The following is a 17,915-nucleotide window of genomic DNA, read 5'->3' as shown; positions in this document are numbered from 1 at the left end:
AATGATTAGAGCCTTACAGTTGAAAAAACTTAGAAGTATAGGATTTTTGACAAAAATACAAATTTATGTATGACATTTAATGTGTTTGCATGTGCTGTGGGTGTATTAAGTAGCTGGATAAATAAAAAAAGATGAAACAGAAAAGCTGTGAATAAATGAATGTGAATAATAAAAAACAGAGAGAGGACAATGATCAACCCACTGCTTTTAGTGAGCTAGTTCTGCTGCATGACATTGTTAAAAAAAATATCACAAGGTCTACATGTAGGGCGGGAGGTAGATTTGCAGTTCCCATGGAAACTCGGGCACCATGCCTCACGAGAGGGACGTTCCCTTACACACTTTAACATCGACGGATCCCTTGGACGATCTATGCGAAAAGAAGAGAATGTTAAGCTAATTCATTTGAATCTGAGCTACCAATGTAAAATCTCAATCAAATAACAAGATTGCTTACTGACTTACCAAAAATATACATACATTCGGTTATAATCACATTACATACACTGAAAGACATGTGCGGTTTCTGTGACACTTTTGGCACCAAAGTGAATTAAATCACCGTTTTCAAACAGGTTTCCTGAAGACTTCCCATATCAGCCATTGGCTGGACAGACAGGAAGTCTCATCCCAAACTCAAGGTTGAGCAAATGTTGTGTGCTGGTGGGAAACACCATCTCCAAATAGCTTGTTTATAAGTCTCTCCATATATTAAGCTGAGATAGAAAGTATTTTAATATGAAAAAAAAATATAATTCAGCTTTACAGTTTTTTTTAGAATTATGTCTTATTTGTTATTTAATAGTTTGATTAGTTAGAAGCATCAAAAATGGGATAGTTCACCCAAAAATCTAAATTATGTCATTAATAACTCACCCTCATGTCGTTCCAAACCAGTAAGACCTCCGTTCATCTACGGAACACAGTTTAAGATATTTTAGATTCAGTCCGAGAGCTCTCAGTCCCTCCATTGAAGCTGTGTGTACGGTCTACTGTCCATGTCCAGAAAGGTAAGAAAAACATCTTCAAAGTAGTCCATTTGACATCAGGGGGTCAGTTAGAATTTTTTGAAGCATCGAAAATACATTTTGGTCCAAAAATAGCAAAAACTACGACTTTATTCAGCATTGTCTTCTCTTCCGTGTCTGTTGTGAGACAGTTAAAAACAAAGCAGTTTGTCATATCTGGTTCGCGAACAAATCATTCGATGTAACCGGATCTTTTTGAACCAGTTCACCAAATGGAACTGAATAGTTTTAAACAGTTCGCGTCTCCAATACGCATTAATCCACAAATGACTTAAGCTGTTAACTTTTGTAATGTGGCTGACACTCCCTCTGAGTTAAAACAAACCAATATCCCGGAGTAATTCATTTACTCAAACAGTACACTGACTGAACTGATGTGAAGAGAGAACTGAAGATGAACACCGAGCCGAGCAAGATAATGACTCGTTTGCAAGAAAAATAGTTCTAGTGACGTCATTACTGCAGGAAGTAGAGGGATGTAGTCCAAACTGGTCTTTCGATGTTGATGAATTCTGTAAATAAAATATCTCACTTGGCATTGAACTTCATGGGATCACGAAGAACGAGACCTTTAAAGAACACGACATACACGTCTCTTGGAAATCCTGTAAAATTCAACCAATCCGATGACGACTTCGACACTCCTGAATTGTTTCCATTTTTGTGTCCCATATGCATCATACGTTTAGCCAATGGTCCATGCGTGACATCTGAGGCTGAGACTAGGTCCAAACCATAGACTGTATGAAAAACATGGAGTAGCCGGAGCCGACCATCGTCATTTTGACAGTGCGTCACTTCGCATCACTCCTGGATAATTTAAAATGGGCATAAAGGTGGGAGCTGGTTGCTGAAACTATGCCCACCTAGGTTGATGGCGGTGACAGCAGCAGCAATCCACCTGTCAATCACGTGTACAGAACTTCAAAGCTTAATATAATTGAATAGGATGAGTTAAAAAAAATATAAAATAATTCACCCCCCTCACATTTGTCTTGATTTTTCCTGCTGTAAAGTTGGGCATTTTAGCATGGGGAGTCTTTGGGATTGACTCCTTTTTGAAGCCAGCCTCTAGCAGCCAATAGATGAATTACAGTTTAAGTCAACTTCTTGTTGGCTTTAAAAGAGAAAGCGGGAGTTTGCCGCTTGGTCCAAACCAACACTGTACACCACTTTCTTTCATTATGTTAACATGCACTCATTTTCAACAAATCTAAATGAATCCAATCTGATTTCAGATTCTGAAAGTGGTTATATGAAACGAGAAGTCCACAATATGATTCACATATTCATTTACATGTGCATTGCTTATATTCTGGGGGGGGGCAAGTAAAAATGTATTTTGTTTCACAGAAGAAAATGATTTTAAGCAACATCAGGGTAAATAAAGTAAATGATGAGAGAATTTTCATTTTGGAGTTTCTGTAAGATACCTCGATTTGTCCCACTTCTAACAAATGTATCGTTAATAAATACAGTCCTTCATATTTCATTCAATACTGAATTTTTTTTAATAATTATAATTATTTGAGCATTTTTTTTGTGATGGTATGACAAACAACTACTAGTTTGAGCAACACGGTACCAGCAATTTTTTTGAAATTGCTATCAGCTGTGAACTGAGCTCCTGTGTGAAGCACTTTTTGTGTGGTGTGTTGCTGCCTATGTAGAGCGTTCCAAATCAGCCATTTTATGAGGTTCCATTATGGTTAGGATGCTGCCTTAAGGCACAAGTATGCTTCAACTGTTTGTTTGCAGCTACATCTCACATACACGTGATGTAAAATTTGTTATCAACAGAGTTCACTCCCATGCTTATGCAGCCCACAATTTCCACCCTAAAGCACATTTGCGCATCTGAACTTGTCCTTTGCACATGTCCCAGGAATTTACTGCACTAATTGGTGGGTCAATTAGGTAGCAACACATAGTTGGCCCGCTAAACCATTGCTCTTCTCCAAGAAAAAAAAGTAAAATGTTAATAAAAACAACAAAAAGTTGGAAACAATAAAAATGGAAGTGCAAGGAAGCCAGACGGTACCTGTGTTTACAACTAGATTTTGAAACAGAATAAAGTTGGCACAAATAAGCTCATAAGGTTTTGGAAAAGGCTGTTCAGAAGAAATGTGTTTAAAAAAATGCTCAAATAAGTCTTGGATTCAAAAAATAAAACAGACCACCATAACTAAATATGTGTACTATAGTGTAAAAGTGTTTTATGTTCTACAACTGTTTTCTCCTTGCTGCCTGTATATTTGAAAGCAGCCACGTTTATTTCTCATACAACTTTAACTACTTTGTGCTGTAATTTTCCTCCTTCCATTCAATCTTTATCAGATGATAAACACTGAAAACAGAAGAAGAAATGAATTGATGACAGGAGGCTGAAACTCTTGCCATGCTGTGGAAGTGGCACAAATCTTACACGTATATCACAGGTTTTACCCTATCTAGGACTCTTAATAGGGATCCTCCAGAGCATTGCAGCAGAGATTCAAAGTAGGTCGCCCTGAACTTACACACCTTGATTTATGTCATGTGGATAGTGGCCAAGTCAATTTCAAGGAAATGGCTGTGGAATTTTGGACAGCCATGGTTAATTTATACATTTAAAAAAAAATAAAAAAAAATAAAAAAATAATTGGAACAGACAAGAATATTAAACATACAGTCTAAAACTCTGAAACCACACTGAAAATCTGAGAATCCAAAACTGAAAATTTGCAGTACATTTTACTCACCCTCAGGCCATCCAAGATTTAGATGAGTTTGTTTCTTCATTGGAACAGATGTGGACACATTTAGCATTCCATCACTTGCTCACCAGTGAATACTCTGCAGATGAGTGGGTGCTGTCAGAATGAGAGTCCAAACAGCTGATGAAAACATCACAATAATCCACAAGTTATCCACACCACTCCAGGCCATGAAAAGCTGTGTGTATATATATATATATATATATATATATATATATATATATATATATATATATATATATATATATATATATATAAAATCAATTTTCAATTATAATAAATTATCCATGTCAGAAAACTGAAAACTTGAACAAGAAAATTTGATAATTATTAAAATATTTATTTTTAAATCTATTAAATTTATTTTTAAATTTTAGATTTCAAGTAAATATGTTAGTTAGGTGAAAGAGGTTCAGATGACAACAAAAATAAAAATAAAATAATTACATGTAACTAAGAAAATTTTAAATAGAAATGTGTGTGTTTTTACAATAAAACGACAAATTAATAAATAGATAAAATACAAAATAATCAAAATACAAATGCAAGAACAGAATTATTTCCACTGTGGTTCTTTAGGAAAAGCCTCCTTCTCCTTGTCTAGACACAGCATGGAAACTTTTGAATGACAGCTCTCTTCCATTTATAACAGGCAATTTAAAATAATATACAGTAAGTTAGACTTTAGAAGCGCCTCTTTCTTCAGCTGATAAATGGGTCAGCAGTTGTTTAACTGCATAGTACACCACATGAGCAGTTAATTTTTAACAAGTCCAAAAAAACTAATATAAGCAAGCCGATGGGTTTTATTAAGAGAGAAAAAGGGGTTTGGCCTCGTAAACAGGAAGAGACAAGAGTCAGGTAACCAGAAACCGCGCTTTCATTCTGTGCATGAAACGCTTGAAGTGCGTCGTGGTGGGAGAGGCACAAAGTTTGCAGAGGATATTTGAATATCGTTTCTTCTACTTTATGTCATCATAACGGCATTTTGTACATCGCTTGGCAGCAGTTTTGAACTAACTGATTTTAAACGTTGAATTGAGGCCATAAATCCTTCCTTTGCTTTTGGCGAAGCTCCTCAGGTGTTTTGTTCTTCCAGCAGAAGACACGCTGAAGTTTCGTCCATTAGGCGATGAGACATTCGATGCAAACTCTTGCCTACATTTGAACTATATTAGTTCCGCTTTCCGCTTGTTTGTATATAAACACTCCATTACCTATTCAGAAGGACATACGGGCCAGTGCATCAGGTAAGGATGTTTTAAAACTCTTGAGGGGGTTATTTGTTTGTTGCTTAGCCAACAGGTAGCGTTTTTATTAGCATGATTTTCTTCGCGCACGTACGGCGTACTTACGTTAGGCTATGGAAAGTAACTTACATCCGTTTAATGCGCGTTTTATGAACGGATCTTAAATTTAGTTTAAAATTGTTTTAAGGTTTTATAAATGTAATATTTGTATTCGTGTCTATTTCATATGTTTTTACAAAATGGTATTTATACCATTTTATAGAAGTGTATTTTTGTATGTCTCTAAAAATGTCAAGGGGTGTAACCATTAAGCAAAAACTACTAAATACAAAACGTGTCTCTGCATGACATGGACAAAATGTAGCCTATGACATGTAGAGAGAGAGAGAGAGAGAAACTTACTGACCTTGAGATGCACAATCATACAGGAGTCCTCTCAATTACTTTATTTTTTTTATTTTTGGCCAGTTGCATGTTGGTTAGGTCAACCTGACATGGATTTGGCAGACAAATGTTTATATATATATATATAAAACTGCTGTTATAAACGTTGTAACTGCTGTTATACACTGCTGTAACACACTGACTTGGATTTGGCAGGCAAATGATTTAAAGCCTAAAATCTTTTATAACCGTAACTGCTTTGAAACCTGGCTTGACAGTGTCACGTAACACAAATATTTGCCACAGTTTTATTACTATGCCTCAGTCCTTACTATTCTTGCTACAGTAAAACTTCTAAAGCTTCAAAGGCACACTTTTTAGACACTGCTGTCATTGAGATGATTGTTATTCTGGCTGTTTTAAGGGGTTCAATATTCAATTCACAAACAACACTTTGTTTAAAGTTAATCTCACATGGCTTGGTATAACTTGATGTGCCAAGCAGGTGTCTCCATGTTTAAAGCAGGAGTTTGCAACGCCCTGTGCTGGTAATCCCATCAGCCTGTCATGGGAACAGAACTAAATACATCAGTTTAGTTTTCACAGGCTATCAATTGTCGTTTGATGCAAGGATCAGTACAGTACTGGATTGGCTCTGTCTGTGTGTAATCCATAACAGAACAAAAGTATTAGAACCACTAAGTAAGTACCAAGTTTACATATTCCACATTTAAAGTAAGAACATATCTTCAGATACTTTGCAGGATTAGTTGGCAACCCAATTTCATGCTGCAGTCATTCTTAAAGGCATGCACACACATAATTTTGCACATTGTAAGTATATGAGTGCGTCAACACGAACCCCAAAATGGAGCTCTTAGAATTCACTGAACTGAATGATTGAAGAGAAAGAGAATCCACCTGAAGTTTTCCCCACCCCTCAAGTTGTCTGCTCGCTTGTCTGTGCAAGAACTACTTACCTCTCACAAAAAGTGGTTTTATCTGGAACTGAGGAATAAACAGGCCTAAAACAACCGGTAGCAGAGCTGGAAACCGTCCTTGTCATTGCGGCTGCAACCTGTTCAAGCGATTCAAACTAATTCCATCTGGTGCTTTTCCACCCATGAAGGGAGGAACTTTGAAGTGCAGTTCAGGTCCACCAGAGGGAAAAGTACAGAGATTTAGAAAATGAAAATAAAAGTGCAGACAGTCAGGGAGAGAAAATTGAGTGGTCTAAAGAAGGAACGGTCTCACTGGTGTCCTGGTGAAGATGCTCTGAATGGTCCCTTCCTAGACCTCTAGATGATGGATGTTCAGTTTGCTGAAGGGAAATTCCTCACTGCCATGGAGTCACTATGCCATCAAATACTCCATTAATCCAAGGAAAATGACCTGTGCAGTCTGAAGCATTGATTTGCCTATGGATATATAATGCAGGACAAACTTTGGCAGACCGTTACTAATTACTTCTCTCTTGTGATAAACAAAGATTTAAGGCTGAAGTGTGTATTTATTTGATGTTAAAACGTTTAAATTGATGTTTGAGCCTGATGTAGCAATAATGACTGATCCAATGGCATGAGTTTGAGACAGGACAGTTTTTCAGATCAATGGTGGATGGGGAAGTGTTCAGGGAAACGTGTTTGAAAACCATCAGTGTTTTTCAGCAGTTCTGTTTGGCATTGCAAATGGCACAGTTAGATATTAGATAACATAGATTTCATTGCTGAACTTAGAACAACTTGAAATTTTCTTTGAAGATAATTGTAGACGCTACAGCACACTAGTTCTTTATTGGAATCTGAGGTTCCAAATAGAAAGTTTAACTTCCAAGGAACATTTCCATTGGTTCTTTATCATGGAAAAAGTTCTTAAGTTCTTTAGATAAAAATTGTTTCAAGAAATGTTTACTGAAATGATTTTGGGTAACCCAAATTGCTTCCATAACATTTGCTATGAAAACCACTTTTAGGAACCTTTATTTTTAAGAGTGTATACAATTAAGTAGTTCTGCATAGTCATTTAATAAAGTGGCACATCCAAACCCTAACAAAACAAGACTGATATGAGGTTTAGGTTTATTGGTGTGAAATCTGTGATATATGCACATTAAGATGGAGGACTGCTGGTGAGATGTTCCAGTTCTTTGGGTTCCTCTCGTTGGTCTGTAGGCGTTGATCTTGTTTGTTTGCCAGGATAATTTAAGAGAGATGAGAGAAGGCTACAATCAATCTAAATGCACCCCAAAGGTTCACTGTCAGCACAATTAGAAAAAAATATCTCTAGAGGTAACCTGACTAAGAGTTTAAAAGTTTTTTCTTTTTATCACATGGGATGGCGCGATCAGATCTACTTTGAGAACGGTGTCGTGCTATTAGATGCATGTTTGGATGCTAAATTGTTGTTTATACATGCAGGCTTCCAGAGAACCTCTTTGCACAACAGCCTGAGGCCAAAGATGCTGTTGCTCAGTGTGTAATTTTTTGTGTAAATCCTTTGCTGCTGTCTTAGTACTCATCTCTCAGTGTGCGCTTGGACCGCTTCACAGCATCCTGCTGGCTAAAGAGTTGGCTAGCTGTTGGAGACATGTTTACTTTTGATGGCAAACCACTGTGGAAAACCACAGGAGGACAATGCAACGACATCACACTGCTAATTTTTTTTGTACACAAATGCAATAGTTGGGAACGGGTTAATTCACCCAGATATTAAAATGATGTCATTAATAACTCACCCTCATGTCGTTCCAAACCCGTAAGACCTCCGTTCATCTTCGGAACACCGTTTAAGGTATTTTTAGATTTAGTCCAAGAAGTTTCTGAATGGAGGTCTTACGGGTTTGGAACATGATTTCGACATGAGGGTGAGTCATTAATGACATAATTGAATATTTAATATTTAATATTTGGGTGAACTAACCCTTTAAAGAAATAGTAAGCCCAAAAATGAAAGCTTTGGCCTCATTTTCTTATTACCCTCATGTTGTTCCAAAACCTATATGACTTTCTTTCCTGGAACTCAAAAGGAGACGTATATAGCCTCATATATTATGGCACAGATGTTATGTTCATTTAATTTGAAAACTGAGATATTGTTTATTTCACTATGTTTACAGTCTTCCTTCTTCATAATACTTTCTCGGTGGAGGTAAAAGATGAAGGCGAGCTCAAATCAAACTGAATCCCATCTTAATTTCATTGTGAAAATATGCAGTGGAATACCATCACATCTCCACTGGACTCACTGTCACTCAGAGCTGCTTATTATCTCGTATAATAGAAGCGGCTGGGCCTTGGGAAGCCAGCACACGCTTCTCAATGGCCTGCACATAATAAATCTGAAGTTTACTGAGTGTCTCTGTCTATTTTTACTAGTGGGCTCAGTTGCCCAGAGGTTCTTCTCTGTGCTGTGTTAGTTTTATTAGTAAATCTTGGTGAATTGGATCCGACGTGTCTACAACTTTGTGTAGTTTGATAATAGAATGTTATGAAGTATTTTTTTTCTTTTCTAGATACTAAAAGTGCTTTACAGTAAACTTATCACAGTCCTTCTGATGCAGTCTTTGGTTAAAGTATAAATAGACTGATATTGAGACCAATCAGTTGTACAATATTTGGTCATTTCAGATGCTGGGAATTATCTCATCAGCAAATAAACAAACCTGCGGTTGTGGTTTCGAGCCCCACGTTGGGCATGCCCTTTGGCTATCTCTCTCGCCCCTCCCAAAGGGTGTCATACTCCAATGACCTCAACTGACCTCAGTTTCTGGAAAGCCGTGGCTTAGTGGTTAGAGATTTTGACTCCTAACCCTAAGGTTGTGGGTTCAAGTCTCGGGCCGGCAATACCATAACTGAGGTGCCCTTGAGCAAGGCACCAAACCCCCTGCTGCTCTCCGGGTGAATCAGCAAAAATGCCTGCCAATGCTCCAGGTGTGTGTTCACTGCTGTGTGTGTGCACTTTGGATGGGTTAAATGCAGAGCACGACTTGAGTATGGGTCACCATACTTGGCTGTATGTCACTTTCACAAGAAAGCTTTTGTGCATTTTTACAAAAAACAAACAAACTTGTTTTCTGTAAATTTCAAGACTGATTTGTTATGTTTAGCTGCGTTATCAGTGTTATTTCAGCCTGTGGAAACTTTGGTTTCTGTATGTTGTCAATGATGCAACCAGATACTGTGAGAAGACCAAACATAATGGTTTAAGAATTGGTCATTGAAACACCATATTTATAATTGCATGTCCTCACTAATGTTTGTGGTTATGGCCCTGGATATCAGTGTAAGCATCAGCCACTAAAAACCTATAACTGGTTAAGACCAGGATACCCAGTCCTGTTCCTGGAGATCTATCTTCCCGTAAAGTTCAGCTTCAGCACTGATCAAACATGGCTGAACCAACAAGATTTTCAGGAGCGTTTGATAATTACAAGTGTTTGGTCAGGGTTTGAAATGAACTCTGCAGGTAGGTACAGTAGATCTACAGGAACATGCTGGGCATTTTACGATTAAGAGAACCCAACCACATTTAGACAACCTTCTCCAGGGTTTGACCATACCAATCAAATACTCAACCTTAAAGTGACCTATCAGAGACTGATCAAAAGACATGGTCTTGAATTCTACAATTTAATGCATGAATGATGAATACGCCTCATGAAAGGCTTTAAACCTAGCAGATGCTCCGATACCCTGCAGAGCATGAAGGATATGAGGTCACAGCTCTACTGTCATCTCTGCCGTATGGAGCTGGGAATTAGTAATGCAAACTATGAATATTTTGAAAGCAGCCTTGCTGTTTGAACGCTACCTGATTAATTTCCACTGCCTGCATGAAGGGTAGATAGGGATGCTTGTAATTATTTATGAATAGCGGTTTATGATTTATATTCAGCTGGTGCTGTTTAAGACATGCTTAAAATGCTCCAATTTAGTGCTGTGAAATGCTGTTTGCATGCTTCATTTTCTATAGATATTGACATTGTCTGCTGATTTGTTCAGTATCTTAAAACCATTGTGTTTTTCATGCCAGGAAACTATTTCCACACTAATTATCTGCTTAGTTGATCACGTCAGCTGCTCTTTTGACTTGTATGTGGAATCCTGTCAATGTTTCCTGACCTTTATACCACCTCTTTATCCCGATTATCTTGTTGACATGCTACAAAGACTTGCAGGAGATCTCTATGAGATGTCTCACATTTTACACATCCACGTTTACGAATATGGTGTTGTAAAGTCTTTTAAAACGCTGTGTAGTTTGATGTCAATTGCCCTGTAAAATGGATTTAGCCATTAGGAATAATAAGCCAGTGTTGTCAAAGAGAACTTTGCAGTACCCCACCATAATGCAAAAAACATCTAATTCATTTTCATTACTGCAATGCAATAAAATAATGATATTATTTGAGGGTACCATTTTGCATTTTTTTTGCTGGCCGGCAACATGCATGTGAATGCAGCATCATGCAAAAACCATTTTAGGTTACACATTCATGTAGAAATGTGGTATATGCAATTAGCCATGATTATTTTATTGCAACATCATATTTTAAAACTTTTTTTTTTTTGCATAACTTTTTCATCATTATGATGGTATATATCGCACTGAATTTAATTTATGCTAATTTAACATAACACTCATGAGTTTTTGGCAGTGCAGTAATGAGAATTGGGAGAGAAAATGTGCCTCGGTTTCATAATGTCACAATGCAGAGAAATCTTACTGGTCTCAAAAATATAATTTCATATTTTTCATTTGAAGTCTGGTGTGAAAATATGTCTGAGGCAGCGGATTGTGAGATTCAAGAGGAAGAGTAAAACAGGTTTGTTAATTTAGGAAAATCAGGAAAGAACTTCAAACATGCTGGAGAGGTCTTAAAACAAGTCCTTGTTTTCTCAACACTGTATAATCATATTTTGAGTGACACTTTGTGTTGTTGGTTGATTTGTCTTTGCTAAAGCTTACTCAAGGGCAGCGGAGGAGCATATGTGTGTTAAACATTAGACACAAAACAATGACTCATTGCTTTTGGTTCTAAAGAGAACATATGTTTTTAATAGACTGAAAAAGTTAATATTTAACATAAAAATAGAGCAGAGCAACACATGTACTATGCACACACAAATTTCCGATGTGACTTTGGGTTCTATGTTTGAGTAGGATGGATATTCAGGGAAAATAAAAGGCTGAAATTGATCTTATCCATCAGGAATTGATTGATTCAATTTTTTTCTTCCAAAATGCTACATAGTTTGAAAAGCTTTTTCCTTTTTAATATTATTGCCATAATCTTTGCTATTTAAAAAGGCTACATTATCTAGTAGCCCAGCACAGATCTATTGGTTAACATTAACCAATATCCTGTGACATCAGCTTGAAGTCACAGTAAGGTTACAAAGATAAACATTTTCTATTTTGGCATAACATGCACTGATAAATCATTGACTATAAAACAGGGAACACTTAGAAAGTAAATAAGATCAGTTCTGATTTCATGTAGACTTTAAACACTCATAAAGGGGAGAAGTGTATTTTTATCTTCGGTTGTAATTTTCCACACTTACCAGCTCATTACTGCGTTTGATTGGATTGGCAGAGCAGATGGATATGAGCATTTAATTCATAAGGTCTCAAGTGTTGCTTAATCACTTCGGAAATGTTCCATATATGCTACGTAATTATTACATAATTGAGTGCAGTATGTCAAGTGCATAGTTGGGTTTGCACAAATTCCACAAAGTAGGTGCACACTTAGTCTTAACCGTATTTCTAAGTGCAGGAATTCAGCTGCTTAAATGAAGCAAGGCCATCTATAAGTGGACACAAGTATGTGAGGAAGGTCAATAATTACGTTTGGCAAAGTTTATTGACATGTTCCCTGTATGCTGATGGAAATCAGTGCGTTTGGTTTAGGCAGGATTAGGCTGGTCTCACATTCTTCCCTAAACCTGTTTAAGAAAATCACTAATCCCAAACAGCAACATGCCGTTACATGTCACTTTGCCTGCCTGCTGTGATCACAAGAATATCTGGTGGAATATCCTGATATGATTGCAGGAGGGAAAGTGTGCTTTGAGATCCTGTTGGGGAAAGAGATGTTTAATCATTGACCGTGGCTTACTGAGTCTCTGTTCATTAAAGTCAAAAATGAATATTTGACACTGGTGCTTAAAACATGCTCGGATAAATATATGATAGTGGTATTAGTAACTTATCTTTATGTATATATTCACAGTCTGCTGAAGGTTGTGTTTAAAATCCGTATTTGACCTGAGATGTCATAATACGGCTGGTTTTGGATAGTCAGACTTCTGACATTGCATAAAAAATAATGCAGAACCACTATGAAGCATTCTGGTCAAGGACTCTGTAATTGACATTTATAAACTTCAAATTACTTATCTTATTGGCCAAGTGATTAAAAATGACGATATATTGGTGCCATATTGCTTAATTCACAATATTAATGTTTTTAGACTTTTTTTTTTCTTTTAATTCATTGTATAAGTATTAGATATTTGTAGTTGTCTGTTTACCATATTTTTTAGATTATATTTAGATTACCTATGCCATAATCTAATGCTCACTTGAAGTTAAAAATATCTTTAAAACATGAATTTAATTGCACTATTAAAACTAATTGTTAGCAAATCTCAAAATCCATCCATCCATCTTCCGCTTATCTGGAAAATCTCAAAATCAGTATTTTTTTTTTTTTAAATGGTACATTTTAATTTTATTATGCCTCACTTGTTAACTTTTAATAAGTATTTATAATTTTTATATTTGAATGCTTATTTATAATAAACATTTAAAATTATTGAAATTAATGTATAATGCATTATAAAGTATTCATAATGTACAATATGCATTATATTTTTTCAGAAATTTTAACAATAGACAAAATGCATTTTGCATATGCAGATTCATTGTTACATCTGAAATTGGTTGTGTAGTGTTTTAATGCATTATTCTTTCCAAAGGGGATAAGTATTATAGGTCTTCTAAATGAAATCATACAGTGGATTGTAAGATGCATTACGATTCATAATTAATGCATTACTTTTATAATGCATTATATGTAATATGATTTTATTTATTTAAAATAGTATTACATTTTAATATTGGCCATTTATCATTTATCATCTCATGAAATGAAAGTAATTATGGTCGTACCTTTCATTCTTGAGCTGAAATATGTGCATCTCTAGATAAAGTCTTGTGCACCTTGACTGAAATTGTATAGCATCTAGCCAATCAGATTGGAACTTTTGGTATGTGAACATGCGATCTTGAGCCAAGACTATTATTTTGCAATATTACTAGTTGTGTTGGTAGAGGAAAATCTCTGGAAAAGTTTTGCTGAAAGAGAAATTCACTTTAACACTGTAATGTTAAACCGCTTTCATCTAAGCACATGTATCAGAGATAAACTGTTGAGTATGGGCACAACAATGATGCTAACTAACTGATAACTAAAAGATTAATGTTCATGCTCTTAGGTCTCCGTTTCAGAGCTGTTTGTTCTCTGTGAATCTAGGTGATGTGCAGCAGAAGTGGAATGTCGGCTGTATTCATCTAGAGGTGATGTGCTTTTTAATGCCCAAAGCCCCAAGGCGCTGTCAGGGTCCGTCAGAACAGGTGCCTCACCATCTGGGTGTCTTTTGTTACCTGATTATTTCCACCTTTGAATTTGCTTAGTAAACTTCAAGATTGTACACTCTGAATATATAATGTAATGTTCACATACAGTACAAGTCACATACATTTGACATGAGTGATGTGTTCACGCTTGCACTGTAGGTCAAAAGTTTAGAATATGTTTCGTAATAACAATAATAATGTTTTGGAAAGAACTCTCTTTTGCTCACCAAGACTGCATTTATTTGACCAAAAATGCAGTAAAAACAGTAATACTGTGAAATATAATTTCAATTTAAAAATTTTTATTTTTTTTTGTATTCAAAAATGTTATTTATTTCTGTGACGCAAAGCTGTTTTTTCAGCTAACAATTAATCTGTCAGGTACAAATCAGTACAGCACTCAACAACTCTGCGCTCTGGGATTGCTGTCTAAAAATTGTATGTAATGCTGGTTAAGATATAGGGGGCTGCCTAGTTAACATGTCAACTTTGAGTAACATATTTTGCATTGTGAGCATGCCTGCAGTAAAATGCTGCCTACATAGTCAGCTCACTTCATTCTGGAAGAATTCTCTTCATGTCAACAATTCACTCTTGTGTTTCTATTTTTATTTCTTTTGAGGAAATTTAGAGGAAACATCTGAAACATGTTTATACTTGACAAAGTGTGCACTTCCACATAATTTAACCAAAGGCCTCTATGCAACCTGCATTCCAGGTTGAGGTCTGCAAGCCCAAAAGGTCCATTCAGGCTGGGCTCGGGCTATTTTTCGGCCGATATATCGGTTGACCTCCAGAAAGGAAATGTGTTTGCATGAAAATAATGACATTGATTTGATTTAAATTTGCATTGTGCAGTATTATACCAATGCCAGGATATGTCAGGATGACTGGATAAACTGGATTGCGGATGGTTAGTGAATAATAAAACATTTTAGTAGTAAAATTCAGTGCACAAAGTGATGCAGCTGTTTCATGTAATCTCCTCCGACTGTTCAAATCTCCAGTTTAATTACATCATTAAAAAAAAGAACAAGAAAAACATTTGACTGAAAATATGCTTGGTAGAAAAATAGCTTGGAGGTGTTTTTGATTTTGAGACAGAGGACTGAATTAAAAACAGACCAAAAAGCATACAGAATCTGGGCAATCCACCAGTACAGAGAGAGAGGGAGAGAAAAAGGGAAAGCAACACTTAACATTTTTGTCCTTGACACCGGTTCTTCCCTTCCTCTGTAATGTGTGTGTGTGTGTGTGTGTGTGTGGGGGGGGGGGGGGGTGTAAGTGTCCTAGAAAGAGGGAAATAAGTACAACAGTCCTTTTTCTGCCCTTCAAAGTCACAAGTGTGTTAGTACCATAACAAATATTTGAGACATTCCTTTGCAGCATGACTTGAAAAACATGAGCATCAGGGAAACATAATGAAGCCTTTTATTATTATTTTAAGATACCTCACAGCTGTTTTGTCATGGTAACATGGTGCTTACATACACATGCACGTTGCACGCTGTGCCTGCAGTGGTGTTTTGTGGTTGTCTAGCCATGACTCAGAAGTCGCATCTTGATCTGTGCCCTTTGCTCACACGTGGCTGCTTTTCTTTCAAGCTGTTCAAACAGAGCTTAGTGGCTTGGCTTGGTACAGAAAAATGAGCAGAACAAAGTCTAAAGATAATCTTCGATGGTAATTGATAGTGAATTTGAGGGAAGGTACCCTGTATGGCTTCAGAAGATTATAGAAAGCCCAGAGGGTGACATTTTGCCAAACCTGTCAGAGATTTGAAGACTTGCGGCGATGTTAAAGCGCATTTGGTTGCACTGTTTAAATATGAAATCCTCTTATGAATCAGCTTTTTCAGTTTATAATTAGCTGATCTGTCGTCTTATGCATTTTGATGAAGGCTGACCTTTCCTAATGTGCCTTCATTTCCTTTTTTTTTTCTTGCATCCAAGTATTTCCTGCACTCTTTGACAAACAACCTAAATTGATTAAGCGAAGCTTGCTCAGACATTCTAGTGCAAGCCACAGAATATTTGAAATATTCCATCTGACACCTGGAATCCACCATGAAATAAACTCTTGCAGTGTTAAATCTCAAGTTCAGATCTCACTGGCTCTCCTGTTAAGCTGATGGATAGCATTACTCGCAGCATCTACAGACTTAGTGGTGAGAATCCCAGCTTGATGGTTGGCTCACTGTGTGACTTATTGACTCCTCTTGTTTTAGTGCTTGTGCAAGAACCCAGTTTCCTATGACCAGCCGTCCCCCAAAAATCTTTAGGTACTTTTCACAATATCCAAGTAGTCTCTCAAAATCAGACTTCTGGCTGTCTTTATTGGAACTTTACCAACCACTGCTGTATTTGTTGCGTTTTCAATGACATTTCAGGTCACATGCTGAACACAAACAGCCCAACAGGAATAGACACCACTGCATAAAATCCAATCCTTAAGTATTTTGTTTAATGTTCCAGTTTAAAAAAAAAGGTAGACATACTTTGTGAATCAACTCTGCATACAATTAAACATTTTGGACGAAATTTGCTTCCTATAAAATTGTTCCAAAGCTGTAAGTTTTTTTTTTTTCTTCTGCAGAAAATGTATTTAGAAAAATCTGTTGTTTACCCTTAATATGAAAGTCGATACGAGCAAATGTTGTTTTGGTCTCTATTGACCTCCAATGCGGGGGCAAAAACAATTGTAACATTCTTCAAAAATCTTTAATAAAGTATATTATTTTGTGTTCAGCAGAAGAAGAAAGGAAAACATAAAGATTTGAAACAATGTGAAAGTGAGTAAATTATATCAATGTATGAAGTCTTACTGCACTGGTAGATTTTAGTCACTTTTTTAACAAAACAAGTCCAGTAAAGTAATAAAAAAAATTAAACTTTGTTTCCTGGTAAAATCTGTACACCGTGACTCCTAGAAATTGTTAAAAGCCAGCAAAACAGATGTAGACCATTTGAGAAGGCTTTTGGTATTTTTGTGTGCAATATATGCATCAAACAGTCAGTGAATGGTCAGAGGGAGGTCTGAGGGTGTGCAATCAGTATGAGACTGTCATTAAACCAAACAGTATCAGAAAAAGCATCTGGTCTGATGACACTGTCAGGTTATCTGACTCCTTAGATCATGGACAAGAGCCTGTCCTGCAGGCACTGCATATACAATACACACACTCCTTCTTCCATGCCTCCCATTGTAAGGTTGGTTAAGGTGCCTGAACCCCACAGTGTTTGAAAACGTGTTTTTGAGCTTCTATGAAGGTGCAATATTGTTGTTATGAGTTACTTTAGTTCTTGGCTGGGTGTTGAACCATGCAGAGGATATTACAGATGGAGAGCTTTGGGGGTTGTGAAGAGCTTGTTCCTGTCTGAACAGAGACTATTGTATGGGGTGACTAACGTTTAGCACAGAGGAGCACCTGACAGAGAGGACATTAATCCATTTCTAGCAGCCCTGTGCAGCTCAATAACATCCCAAACAAGTAAGAGAGACGTCCAGGGAGGCCGACACGGGTAGCTGACTGCTGGCCAACAACCCCTGGTCCTCCCTAGAGAAGTTTAAGACATTTTACTACAACAGTGGTTAAACTCAAGTTGCAAGCCCAGAGAGTCAATTGATAAGAAGTTGGTTTGTGACAGAAATTACTATAACGCACTTTTTGATGCGTTTAGACTGCAGTTGCCGTTTTAAGTTGCACCAGAAGACAGTTTACAGCAGGGCCAGACATGGGCTTTTCCATTAATGGGCAATATTTGCCCATTGGATTTCTTACTTTTTCAAAGGGCAATTTTTATAGTTACTTTATTTCTGCCATGACAACTCTTGGAAAGTTTAGCATGGTTAT

General features: G+C 36.7%; 1 protein-coding gene across 4 annotated transcripts in view; it reads left to right on the top strand.

Moving 5' to 3' along the window:
- Positions 1-4,632: 4,632 nt before the first annotated feature.
- LOC127959075 (paralemmin-3) overlaps positions 4,633-17,915 on the top strand; it is a 36,405-nt gene continuing 23,122 nt past the window's right edge. Inside the window, exon 1 of one of the 4 annotated variants that reach the window (XM_052558067.1) lies at positions 4,633-5,034. The gene's annotated coding sequence lies outside the window, so the exon portion shown is untranslated. Of the gene's footprint in view, positions 5,035-13,988; positions 14,062-17,915 lie in introns of those variants that run through there. The other 3 variants (XM_052558064.1, XM_052558068.1, XM_052558066.1) reach the window with 3 other exon arrangements.

Source organism: Carassius gibelio, chromosome B6, assembly GCF_023724105.1.
Source record: "Carassius gibelio isolate Cgi1373 ecotype wild population from Czech Republic chromosome B6, carGib1.2-hapl.c, whole genome shotgun sequence".
NCBI lineage: Eukaryota > Metazoa > Chordata > Actinopteri > Cypriniformes > Cyprinidae > Carassius > Carassius gibelio.
The sequence above is the reverse complement of the archived record's forward strand: the minus strand, read 5'-3'. Positions and strand labels throughout refer to the sequence as shown.